At 49.3% G+C, this 12,983-nt stretch overlaps 1 protein-coding gene across 5 annotated transcripts in view; it reads left to right on the plus strand.

Annotated features, from left to right (window-relative positions):
- The window catches only part of LOC130356822 (acetylserotonin O-methyltransferase-like), a 77,644-nt gene that overhangs the window by 137 nt on the left and 64,524 nt on the right, over window positions 1-12,983 (plus strand). Inside the window, exon 1 of one of the 5 annotated variants that reach the window (XM_056558809.1) lies at window positions 26-77. The exons of 3 other annotated variants lie outside the window; for them this stretch is intronic. The gene's annotated coding sequence lies outside the window, so the exon portion shown is untranslated. Of the gene's footprint in view, window positions 1-25; window positions 78-12,983 lie in introns of those variants that run through there. One more of the 5 variants, XM_056558807.1, reaches the window with a different exon arrangement.

Here is a 12,983-nt window from a genome sequence, read left to right on the forward strand (position 1 = left end):
GTTTTTGTTTTTTTACCTGTTTCCTTAGAGATAGTGAGCAGCATACGGTACCGGAGGCAGATGTGTCGCCATACCGTGTGAGGGCGGTATTATGTGTTGGCTGTAGAGAGATAATAACCCGGGTTTTTAACTTCTATAAACTTTTTGCAGTCGTTTTTACCTCAGTGATAATTCATTAATTGTCAGCAGTATTATAAATACTAATGCTGGATTGCATTGATGGGGACATATAAATAGTGTCGTCTAGCGACTGTCCGCATGGGCATTGCCTAGACCAGTGTTTCCCAACCAAGGTGCCTCCAGCTGTTGCAAAACTACAACTCCCAGCATGCCCGGACAGCCTTTGGCTTTGGCTGTCCGGGCATGCTGGGAGTTGAAGTTTTGCAACAGCTGGAGGCACTCTGGTTGGGAAAGATTGGCCTAGACCAACATAGGAGCAGTAGTATAGTGAGGTGACCCTTATAAACAGGGCAATCCCCACAGGACCCTTATAAGCAGGGCAATCCCCACAGGACCCTTATAAACAGGGCTATCCCCACAGGACCCTTATAAACAGGGCTATCCCCACAGGACCCTTATAAACAGGGCAATCCCCACAGGACCCTTATAAACAGGGCTATCCCCACAGGACCCTTATAAACAGGGCTATCCCCACAGGACCCTTATAAACAGGGCAATCCCCACAGGACCCTTATAAACAGGGCGATCACCACAGGACCCTTATAAACAGGGCAATCACCACAGGACCCTTATAAACAGGGCGATCCCCACAGGACCCTTATAAACAGGGCAATCCCCACAGGACCCTTATAAACCGGGCAATCCCCACAGGACCCTTATAAACAGGGCTATCCCCACAGGACCCTTATAAACAGGGCTATCCCCACAGGACCCTTATAAACAGGGCAATCCCCACAGGACCCTTATAAACAGGGCAATCACCACAGGACCCTTATAAACAGGGCGATCCCCACAGGACCCTTATAAACAGGGCAATCCCCACAGGACCCTTATAAACCGGGCAATCCCCACAGGACCCTTATAAAAAGGGCAATCCCCACAGGACCCTTATAAACAGGGCAATCACCACAGGACCCTTATAAACAGGGCAATCACCACAGGACCCTTATAAACAGGGCAATCCCCACAGGACCCTTATAAACCGGGCAATCACCACAGGACCCTTATAAACAGGGCGATCACCAGAGGACCCTTATAAACAGGACGATCACCACAGGACCCTTATAAAAAAGGCGATCCCCACAGGACCCTTATAAACAGGGCAATCCCCACAGGACCCTTATAAACAGGGCAATCCCCACAGGACCCTTATAAACATGGCAATCACCACAGGACCCTTATAAACAGGGCGATCCCCACAGGACCCTTATAAAAAGGGCGATCCCCACAGGACCCTTATAAACCAGGCAATCCCCACAGGACCCTTATAAACCGGGCAATCCCCACAGGACCCTTATAAACAGGGCAATCACCACAGGACCCTTATAAACAGGGCAATCCCCACAGGACCCTTATAAACAGGGCAATCCCCACAGGACCCTTATAAACAGGGCAATCCCCACAGGACCCTTATAAACCAGGCAATCCCCACAGGACCCTTATAAACAGGGCGATCACCACAGGACCCTTATAAACAGGGCGATCACCACAGGACCCTTATAAACAGGGCGATCACCACAGGACCCTTATAAACAGGGCAATCCCCACAGGACCCTTATAAACAGGGCAATCCCCACAGGACCCTTATAAACAGGGCAATCCCCACAGGACCCTTATAAACATGGCAATTACCACAGGACCCTTATAAACCGGGCAATCACCACAGGACCCTTATAAACAGGGCAATCCCCACAGGACCCTTATAAACAGGGCAATCCCCACAGGACCCTTATAAACCGGGCAATCCCCACAGGACCCTTATAAACCGGGCAATCCCCACAGGACCCTTATAAACAGGGCAATCACCACAGGACCCTTATAAACAGGGCAATCCCCACAGGACCCTTATAAACAGGGCAATCCCCACAGGACCCTTATAAACAGGGCAATCCCCACAGGACCCTTATAAACATGGCAATCCCCACAGGACCCTTATAAACAGGGCGATCACCACAGGACCCTTATAAACAGGGCGATCACCACAGGACCCTTATAAACAGGGCAATCCCCACAGGACCCTTATAAACAGGGCAATCCCCACAGGACCCTTATAAACATGGCAATCACCACAGGACCCTTATAAACAGGGCAATTCCCACAGGACCCTTATAAACAGGGCGATCCCCACAGGACACTTATAAAAAAGGCGATCCCCACAGGACCCTTATAAACAGGGCGATCACCACAGGACCCTTATAAACCGGGCAAACCCCACAGGACCCTTATAAACCGGGCAATCCCCACAGGACCCTTATAAACAGGGCAATCACCACAGGACCCTTATAAACCGGGCAATCTCCACAGGACCCTTATAAACAGGGCAATCACCACAGGACCCTTATAAACAGGGCAATCACCACAGGACCCTTATAAACAGGGCGATCACCACAGGACCCTTATAAACAGGGCAATCCCCACAGGACCCTTATAAACCGGGCAATCCCCACAGGACCCTTATAAACCGGGCAATCACCACAGGACCCTTATAAACAGGGCAATCCCCACAGGATACTAGAAATGAAGAAGGAGTCCAGCACTGCAGTGAAGGCAGCTTTATTGTGTGAGGAGCAAGCATTAAAAGCACACTAGTCAGACATGTTTCAAGCGCGAACGCTCTTCCTCGGTGACATCAGTGTGAGCACAGGTGAGCCATTATATACCCAATTCAAAGGGTGGGGCAAGGTGAAACAACGCCCATGTACCTGACATCACACTGATAGACAGGGATCGAGGTATACAGGTAAAATGCACATGCAGGATACAAAATACAAAAGAAGTATATATATAAAGGTGTATCAAAATACATAAATAAAATGTATAATACCACATACCAAAAAGGCTAAAAACTAACAAAGGGTAACAGGACTAACAGGACAAAATATGGGAAATTAATAATGAAACAACAGTTCCCGTCGGATATTTAACCCTGTGGGACTGCGTGTTCCTAAAGTGAACTGCCAGAAAGCTTCTCTGTCAGCTAATTTTTCTGATACATCCTCCTCTAATGTTAGATTTAACAAGTTCAATAGCATAGATGGTAAAGCCACTCGTATTACCATGATGCACAGTTTGGAAGTGAGCAGATGCAGCTGATCTGTGTCTGCTCGATGAAGTGGTACTGTCATTCAAATGCTCTAACGCTCTGGTTTTTAACTTTCTGGTTGTGTAACCCACATACTTAAGTTGACAGAGTGAGCATTCTATGATGTACACCACATTGGTATAATTACAATTAATATATGGCTTTATGGAAAAAGTCCTGGTGCCGTCGGCAGAGGTGAAAGTTTTTGTGGGTTTTGCATAATTACAAGTGCGGCATATTCTCTGTCCGCACTTGAAAAAACCCTTTTGGGCTAACCAGCGTGAGTGACTGGATCTTTCACTCACCACCACACTTGGCGATAGCTGATCACCAAGTGTGGGGGCTCTTTTGGACACTACTTGGCATCCCTCACTCAGAAGGGATGATAGCGTTTCATCCCTCCTGAGGAAGTGAAGGTGTCTATTAATAATTTGTTTGATGTTATTGAAATAGGGTGAATAAGTGAGTGCCACAATGGGTTTTTTACTTTGTTTTGTTGGTGCGTGTTGTGGATTAACAAGAGCACTTCTATCCTTGTTGGCTACAATACCTTCAGCCCTATTTAAGGTATGATGGGAATAACCCCTATTAGACAACCTATTCTTTAAATCCTCAGCCTGAGATTTGTATGTGGTCATATCGGAGCAATTTCTCTTGAGTCTAGTGAACTCCCCTACTGGTATGGATCTGGTGGTGTGTAATGGATGATTGCTGTCAGCTCTGAGGACAGTGTTACCGGAGATGGGCTTGCGGTGAGTTGAGGTAGAAATTTGACTTGATGAGTTGGTGGTGAAGGTTAAATCCAAAAATGCCATGGTCTGTGAATCAAACTGGTATGTAAATTTAAGATTATATGGATTATCATTCAGATATGCAGCAAACAGTGGTACGGTCGCGGCGTCCCCCTTCCAAATGAGGAGGAGGTCGTCAATGAAGCGACCGTACCACTGTATGCTGTTGGCAAATGGATTATCAGTAGTGAAGATGTAATTAGACTCCCAAAAGGACATAGTCAAATTGGCCAGGGATGGTGAGTGTTTGGCTCCCATGGAAACACCACTAGTCTGTACGTAGAATGTTCTATCAAATATGAAATAGTTGCGGGACATGAGGAACCAGATGACCATTTTGATAAATTCTTTAAGATCTGAAGAATATTGGCTGTGGATATTAAGGTGGAATTCAAGAGCAGTCATGGCAACTACCCAAGGTATATTAGTGTACAGAGACACTGCATCACAGGAGAGCCAATATGCGCCTGATGTCCACTGTACATTTTCCATGGCCCTCAAAACGTCCCTAGAATCCCTGAGATATCCCGGAACACGTTGTACCAGAGGTTGCAGTAGTAAATCAACCCAATTGGACAGTCGCTCCAACAAGGACCCACTGCTGGAAACAATGGGCCTCATGGGTGGAGGGATCGTCTCTTTATGGGTTTTGGGCAGGGCATATATAACCGGAATTACTGGTTCGTTCACAAAGAGATAATCTCTATCCCTCCCAGTGATGACCCCCAGTGCAACACCTTCATCTAGTAATTTGGATAGCTCAAGTTGAAATTTCATGGTGGGATCAGCAGTAAGTTTTTGGTATGTGGTGTGATCCCGCAACAGGGTATTGATTCCCTCAACATACATATCCTTATTCATAACCGTTACCAAACCCCCTTTGTCAGACATCCTGATGATAATATCATCATAAGTGGTTAATTCTTGTAGAGCGGTACGCTCCTTACGAGTAAGGTTGTCTGACCTGGGGGGAGTGGCAGAAGCGGTGTTACCAAGGGAGATGAGATCCTCCTCTACCGCGGCCTGGAACAGATCCATACCGTCAGTGCGGGAGGACAGGGGGTAAAATGAGGGATTTTTGTTGACATGCATGAAATTTTTGGATACAACCTCAACATTATGAGCATTCAGCTCAGTGAGTTGACTCAAAGTAATCTGGTCAGGAAATGATTGTCCCTGAAATTCATTATTAGCATGCATATGGGAATGAGAATCAACTATGTCAATAGAGTCCTCACTGAAAAAATGTTTTCTGACAGTGAGGTTGCGTACAAAACGATTTATTTCACAAAGGGTGCCAAACACATTAAGTCCATTGACCGGTGAAAAATTCAACCCCCTGGCAAGTAATGAGATTTGATTCGGGGAGAGAACTCTGCTAGACAGGTTCATCACCGCTAGTTCCTCCGAGCCTGACTGCGAAGGCGTGGAGGATCTTTTTCGATGTTTCCTGCCCACTTCCAAACTGTGCATCATGGTAATACGAGTGGCTTTACCATCTATGCTATTGAACTTGTTAAATCTAACATTAGAGGAGGATGTATCAGGAAAAAATTAGCTGACAGAGAAGCTTTCTGGCAGTTCACTTTAGGAACACGCAGTCCCACAGGGTTAAATATCCGACGGGAACTGTTGTTTCATTATTAATTTCCCATATTTTGTCCTGTTAGTCCTGTTACCCTTTGTTAGTTTTTAGCCTTTTTGGTATGTGGTATTATACATTTTATTTATGTATTTTGATACACTTTTATATATATACTTCTTTTGTATTTTGTATCCTGCATGTGCATTTTACCTGTATACCTCGATCCCTGTCTATCAGTGTGATGTCAGGTACATGGGCGTTGTTTCACCTTGCCCCACCCTTTGAATTGGGTATATAATGGCTCACCTGTGCTCACACTGATGTCACCGAGGAAGAGCGTTCGCGCTTGAAACATGTCTGACTAGTGTGCTTTTAATGCTTGCTCCTCACACAATAAAGCTGCCTTCACTGCAGTGCTGGACTCCTTCTTCATTTCTAGTATCCGGGGCGCCTGGCCGGGCACCGGTCCGTGCATAGCACGACACGGGAGGTGAGCTGGACTCTCTTCATTCCTTTGCAATCCCCACAGGACCCTTATAAACAGGGCAATCCCCACAGGACCCTTATAAACCAGGCAATCCCCACAGGACCCTTATAAACCGGGCAATCCCCACAGGACCCTTATAAACAGGGCAATTGTTACGCCGAGCGCTCCGGGTCCCCGCTCCTCCCCGGAGCGCTCACTACACTCTCGCTCCCGCAGCGCCCCGGTCAGATCCACTGACCGGGTGCGCTGCGATACTTCCTCCAGCCGGGATGCGATTCGCGATGCGGGTTGCGCCCGCTCGCGATGCGCACCCCGGCTCCCGTACCTGACTCGCTCTCCGTCGGTCCTGTCCCGGCGCGCGCGGCCCCGCTCCCTAGGGCGCGCGCGCGCCGGGTCTCTGCGATTTAAAGGGCCAGTGCACCAATGATGGTGCCTGGCCCAATCTTCCCAATTACCTTGATTAGTTTCCACCTGTGCACTCCCTACTTATACCTCACTTCCCTTGCACTCCCTTGCCGGATCTTGTTGCCATTGTGCCAGTGAAAGCGTTCCTTGTGTGTTCCTAGCCTGTGTTCCAGACCTCCTGCCGTTGCCCCTGACTACGATCCTTGCTGCCTGCCCCGACCTTCTGCTACGTCTGACCTTGCTTCTGTCTACTCCCTTGTACCGCGCCTATCTTCAGCAGTCAGAGAGGTTGAGCCGTTGCTAGTGGATACGACCTGGTCACTACCGCCGCAGCAAGACCATCCCGCTTTGCGGCGGGCTCTGGTGAAAACCAGTAGTGACTTAGAACCGATCCACTAGCACGGTCCACGCCAATCCCTCTCTGGCACAGAGGATCCACTACCTGCCAGCCGGCATCGTGACAGTAGATCCGGCCATGGATCCCGCTGAAGTTCCTCTGCCAGTTGTCGCCGACCTCACCACAGTGGTCGCCCAGCAGTCACAACAGATAACGCAACAAGGCCAACAGCTGTCTCAACTGACCGTGATGCTACAGCAGCTGCTACCACAGCTTCAGCAATCATCTCCTCCGCCAGCTCCTGCACCTCCTCCGCAGCGAGTGGCCGCTTCTGGCCTACGACTATCCTTGCCGGATAAATTTGATGGGGACTCTAAATTCTGCCGTGGCTTTCTTTCCCAATGTTCCCTGCACTTGGAGATGATGTCGGACCAGTTTCCTACTGAAAGGTCTAAGGTGGCTTTCGTAGTCAGCCTTCTGTCTGGAAAAGCTCTGTCATGGGCCACACCGCTCTGGGACCGCAATGACCCCGTCACTGCCTCTATACACTCCTTCTTCTCGGAAATTCGAAGTGTCTTTGAGGAACCTGCCCGAGCCTCTTCTGCTGAGACTGCCCTGTTGAACCTGGTCCAGGGTAATTCTTCCGTTGGCGAGTACGCCGTACAATTCCGTACTCTTGCTTCAGAACTATCCTGGAATAATGAGGCCCTCTGCGCGACCTTTAAAAAAGGCCTATCCAGCAACATTAAAGATGTTCTGGCCGCACGAGAAATCCCTGCTAACCTACATGAACTCATTCATCTAGCCACTCGCATTGACATGCGTTTTTCCGAAAGGCGTCAGGAGCTCCGCCAGGATATGGACTTTGTTCGCACGAGGCGTTTTTCCTCCCCGGCTCCTCTCTCCTCTGGTCCCCTGCAATCTGTTCCTGTGCCTCCCGCCGTGGAGGCTATGCAGGTCGACCGGTCTCGCCTGACACCTCAAGAGAGGACACGACGCCGCATGGAGAATCTCTGCCTGTACTGTGCCAGTACCGAACACTTCCTGAAGGATTGTCCTATCCGTCCTCCCCGCCTGGAAAGACGTACGCTGACTCCGCACAAAGGTGAGACAGTCCTTGATGTCAACTCTGCTTCTCCACGTCTTACTGTGCCTGTGCGGATATCTGCCTCTGCCTTCTCCTTCTCTACTATGGCCTTCTTGGATTCCGGATCTGCAGGAAATTTTATTTTGGCCTCCCTCGTCAACAGGTTCAACATCCCGGTGACCAGTCTCGCCAGACCCCTCTACATCAATTGTGTAAACAATGAAAGATTGGACTGTACTATACGTTTCCGCACGGAGCCCCTTCTAATGTGCATCGGACCTCATCACGAGAAAATTGAATTTTTGGTCCTCCCCAATTGCACTTCCGAAATTCTCCTTGGACTACCCTGGCTTCAACTCCATTCCTCAACCCTGGATTGGTCCACTGGGGAGATCAAGAGTTGGGGGCCCTCTTGTTTCAAGGACTGCCTAAAACCGGTTCCCAGTACCCCTTGCCGTGACTCTGTGGTTCCCCCTGTAACCGGTCTCCCTAAGGCCTATATGGACTTTGCGGATGTTTTTTGCAAAAAACAAGCTGAGACTCTACCTCCTCACAGGCCTTATGATTGTCCTATTGACCTCCTCCCGGGCACTACTCCACCCCGGGGCAGAATTTATCCTCTGTCCGCCCCAGAGACTCTTGCTATGTCTGAGTACATCCAGGAAAATTTAAAAAAGGGCTTTATCCGTAAATCCTCCTCTCCTGCCGGAGCCGGATTTTTCTTTGTGTCCAAAAAAGATGGCTCTCTACGTCCTTGCATCGACTACCGCGGTCTTAATAAAATCACGGTAAAGAACCGCTACCCCCTACCTCTCATCTCTGAACTCTTTGATCGCCTCCAAGGTGCTCACATCTTTACCAAACTGGACTTAAGAGGTGCTTATAATCTCATCCGCATCAGAGAGGGGGATGAATGGAAAACGGCATTTAACACTAGAGATGGACACTTTGAGTATCTGGTCATGCCCTTTGGCCTGTGCAACGCCCCTGCCGTCTTCCAAGACTTTGTTAATGAAATTTTTTGTGATCTCTTATACTCCTGTGTTGTTGTATATCTGGACGATATCCTGATTTTTTCTGCCAATCTAGAAGAACACCGCCAGCATGTCCGTATGGTTCTTCAGAGACTTCGTGACAATCAACTTTATGCCATGATAGAGAAATGTCTGTTTGAATGCCAATCTCTTCCTTTCCTAGGATACTTGGTCTCTGGCCAGGGACTACAAATGGATCCAGACAAACTCTCTGCCGTCTTAGATTGGCCACGCCCCTCCGGACTCCGTGCTATCCAACGTTTTTTGGGGTTCGCCAATTATTACAGGCAATTTATTCCACATTTTTCTACCGTTGTGGCTCCTATCGTGGCTTTAACCAAAAAAAATGCCAATCCCAAGTCATGGCCTCCTCAAGCGGAAGACGCCTTTAAACGGCTCAAGTCTGCCTTTTCTTCGGCTCCCGTGCTCTCCAGACCTGACCCATCTAAACCCTTCCTATTGGAGGTTGATGCCTCCTCAGTAGGAGCTGGAGCGGTCCTTCTACAAAAAAATTCTTCCGGGCATGCTGTTACTTGTGGTTTTTTTTTCTAGGACCTTCTCTCCGGCGGAGAGGAACTACTCCATCGGGGATCGAGAGCTTCTAGCCATTAAATTAGCACTTGAGGAATGGAGGCATCTGCTGGAGGGATCAAGATTTCCAGTTATTATTTACACCGATCACAAGAACCTCTCCTATCTCCAGTCTGCCCAACGGCTGAATCCTCGCCAGGCCAGGTGGTCTCTGTTCTTTGCCCGATTTAATTTTGAAATTCACTTTCGGCCTGCCGATAAGAACATTAGGGCCGATGCTCTTTCCCGTTCCTCGGATGCCTCGGAAGTTGAACTCTCTCCGCAACACATCATTCCTCCTGACTGCCTGATTTCCACTTCTCCAGCCTCCATCAGGCAAACTCCTCCAGGAAAGACCTTCGTCTCTCCACGCCAACGCCTCGGAATCCTCAAATGGGGTCACTCCTCCCATCTCGCAGGTCATGCGGGCATCAAGAAATCTGTGCAACTCATCTCTCGCTTCTATTGGTGGCCGACTCTGGAGACGGATGTCGTGGACTTTGTGCGAGCCTGCACTGTCTGTGCCCGGGATAAGACTCCTCGCCAGAAGCCCGCTGATTTTCTTCATCCCCTGCCTGTCCCCGAACAGCCTTGGTCTCTGATTGGTATGAATTTTATTACAGACTTACCCCCATCCCGTGGCAACACTGTTGTTTGGGTGGTCGTTGATCGATTCTCCAAAATGGCACATTTCATCCCTCTTCCTGGTCTTCCTTCAGCGCCTCAGTTGGCTAAACAATTTTTTGTACACATTTTTCGTCTTCACGGGTTGCCCACGCAGATCGTCTCGGATAGAGGCGTCCAATTCGTGTCTAAATTCTGGAGGGCTCTCTGTAAACAACTCAAGATTAAATTAAACTTTTCTTCTGCATATCATCCTCAATCCAATGGACAAGTAGAAAGAATTAACCAGGTCTTGGGTGATTATTTACGACATTTTGTTTCCTCCCGCCAGGATGATTGGGCAGATCTTCTACCATGGGCCGAATTCTCGTATAACTTCAGAGTCTCCGAATCTTCCTCCAAATCCCCATTTTTCGTGGTGTACGGCCGCCACCCTCTTCCTCCCCTCCCTACCCCCTTGCCCTCTGGTCTGCCCGCTGTGGATGAAATTTCTCGTGATCTTTCCACCATATGGAAAGTGACCCAAAATTCTCTCTTACAGGCTTCATCACGCATGAAGAAGTTTGTTGATAAGAAAAGAAGAGCTCCCCCCATTTTTTCTCCTGGAGACAAGGTATGTCTCTCCGCTAAATATGTCCGCTTCCGTGTTCCCAGCTACAAATTGGGACCACGCTATCTTGGTCCTTTCAAAATTTTGCGCCAGATCAATCCTGTCTCTTATAAACTTCTTCTCCCTCCTTCTCTTCGTATTCCTAATGCCTTTCACGTTTCTCTTCTTAAACCACTCATCATCAACCGTTTCTCTCCTAAACTTATCTCTCCCACTCCTGTCTCCGGTTCTTCTGACATCTTTCCTGTAAAGGAGATACTGGCCTCCAAAAAGGTCAGAGGAAAAACCTTCTTTTTGGTTGACTGGGAGGGCTGTGGTCCTGAAGAGAGATCCTGGGAACCTGAGGACAATATCCTGGATAAAAGTCTGGTCCTCAGGTTCTCAGGCTCCAAGAAGAGGGGGAGACCCAAGGGGGGGGGGGTACTGTTACGCCGAGCGCTCCGGGTCCCCGCTCCTCCCCGGAGCGCTCACTACACTCTCGCTCCCGCAGCGCCCCGGTCAGATCCACTGACCGGGTGCGCTGCGATACTACCTCCAGCCGGGATGCGATTCGCGATGCGGGTTGCGCCCGCTCGCGATGCGCACCCGGCTCCCGTACCTGACTCGCTCTCCGTCGGTCCTGTCCCGGCGCGCGCGGCCCCGCTCCCTAGGGCGCGCGCGCACCGGGTCTCTGCGATTTAAAGGGCCAGTGCACCAATGATGGTGCCTGGGCCAATCTTCCCAATTACCTTGATTAGTTTCCACCTGTGCACTCCCTACTTATACCTCACTTCCCTTGCACTCCCTTGCCGGATCTTGTTGCCATTGTGCCAGTGAAAGCGTTCCTTGTGTGTTCCTAGCCTGTGTTCCAGACCTCCTGCCGTTGCCCCTGACTACGATCCTTGCTGCCTGCCCCGACCTTCTGCTACGTCCGACCTTGCTTCTGTCTACTCCCTTGTACCGCGCCTATCTTCAGCAGTCAGAGAGGTTGAGCCGTTGCTAGTGGATACGACCTGGTCACTACCGCCGCAGCAAGACCATCCCGCTTTGCGGCGGGCTCTGGTGAAAACCAGTAGTGACTTAGAACCGATCCACTAGCACGGTCCACGCCAATCCCTCTCTGGCACAGAGGATCCACTACCTGCCAGCCGGCATCGTGACAGCAATCACCACAGGACCCTTATAAACAGGGCAATCCCCACAGGACCCTTATAAACAGGGCAATCCCCACAGGACCCTTATAAACAGGGCGATCCCCACAGGACACTTATAAAAAAGGCGATCCCCACAGGACCCTTATAAACAGGGCGATCACCACAGGACCCTTATAAACCGGGCAATCCCCACAGGACCCTTATAAACAGGGCAATCACCACAGGACCCTTATAAACCGGGCAATCCCCACAGGACCCTTATAAACAGGGCAATCACCACAGGACCCTTATAAACAGGGCAATCACCACAGGACCCTTATAAACAGGGCGATCACCACAGGACCCTTATAAACAGGGCAATCCCCACAGGACCCTTATAAACCGGGCAATCCCCACAGGACCCTTATAAACAGGGCAATCACCACAGGACCCTTATAAACAGGGCAATCCCCACAGGACCCTTATAAACCGGGCAATCCCCACAGGACCCTTATAAACAGGGCAATCACCACAGGACCCTTATAAACAGGGCAATCCCCACAGGACCCTTATAAACAGGGCGATCCCCACAGGACACTTATAAAAAGGGCGATCCCCACAGGACCCTTATAAACAGGGCAATCCCCACAGGACCCTTATAAAAAGGGCAATCCCCACAGGACCCTTATAAAAAGGGCGATCCCCACAAGTCCCTCATGAACGGCCATAACCAGAGTGTCCATATATACGGTGAAAGCCCCACAGAGCTCTTATAAACATGGACATTACCAGAGTGCCTCCATAAACAGGGACATCACCAATTTGCCTGTGTCAGCCACCTGACTGTACTTCTATTACTACTATGCCAGTCAGTAGTACAGTGAGTTCATTAGCAGAGCATTAATAGAACAGTAAAGTGACTGACAAGGTAATAGTACAGAGAGGGGAATAGTATGATTATACAGTCACTTTTGGCGCATACACCATATAATCTTTAGGGTGAATTTTTCTTTTGTTTATAGACAGTGGGGACAATATCTTTGAAGTTGATTTGTATGTCACTTTTCAAGTCACTGTTG

Source organism: Hyla sarda, chromosome 2, assembly GCF_029499605.1.
Source record: "Hyla sarda isolate aHylSar1 chromosome 2, aHylSar1.hap1, whole genome shotgun sequence".
Taxonomy (NCBI): Eukaryota; Metazoa; Chordata; class Amphibia; order Anura; family Hylidae; genus Hyla; species Hyla sarda.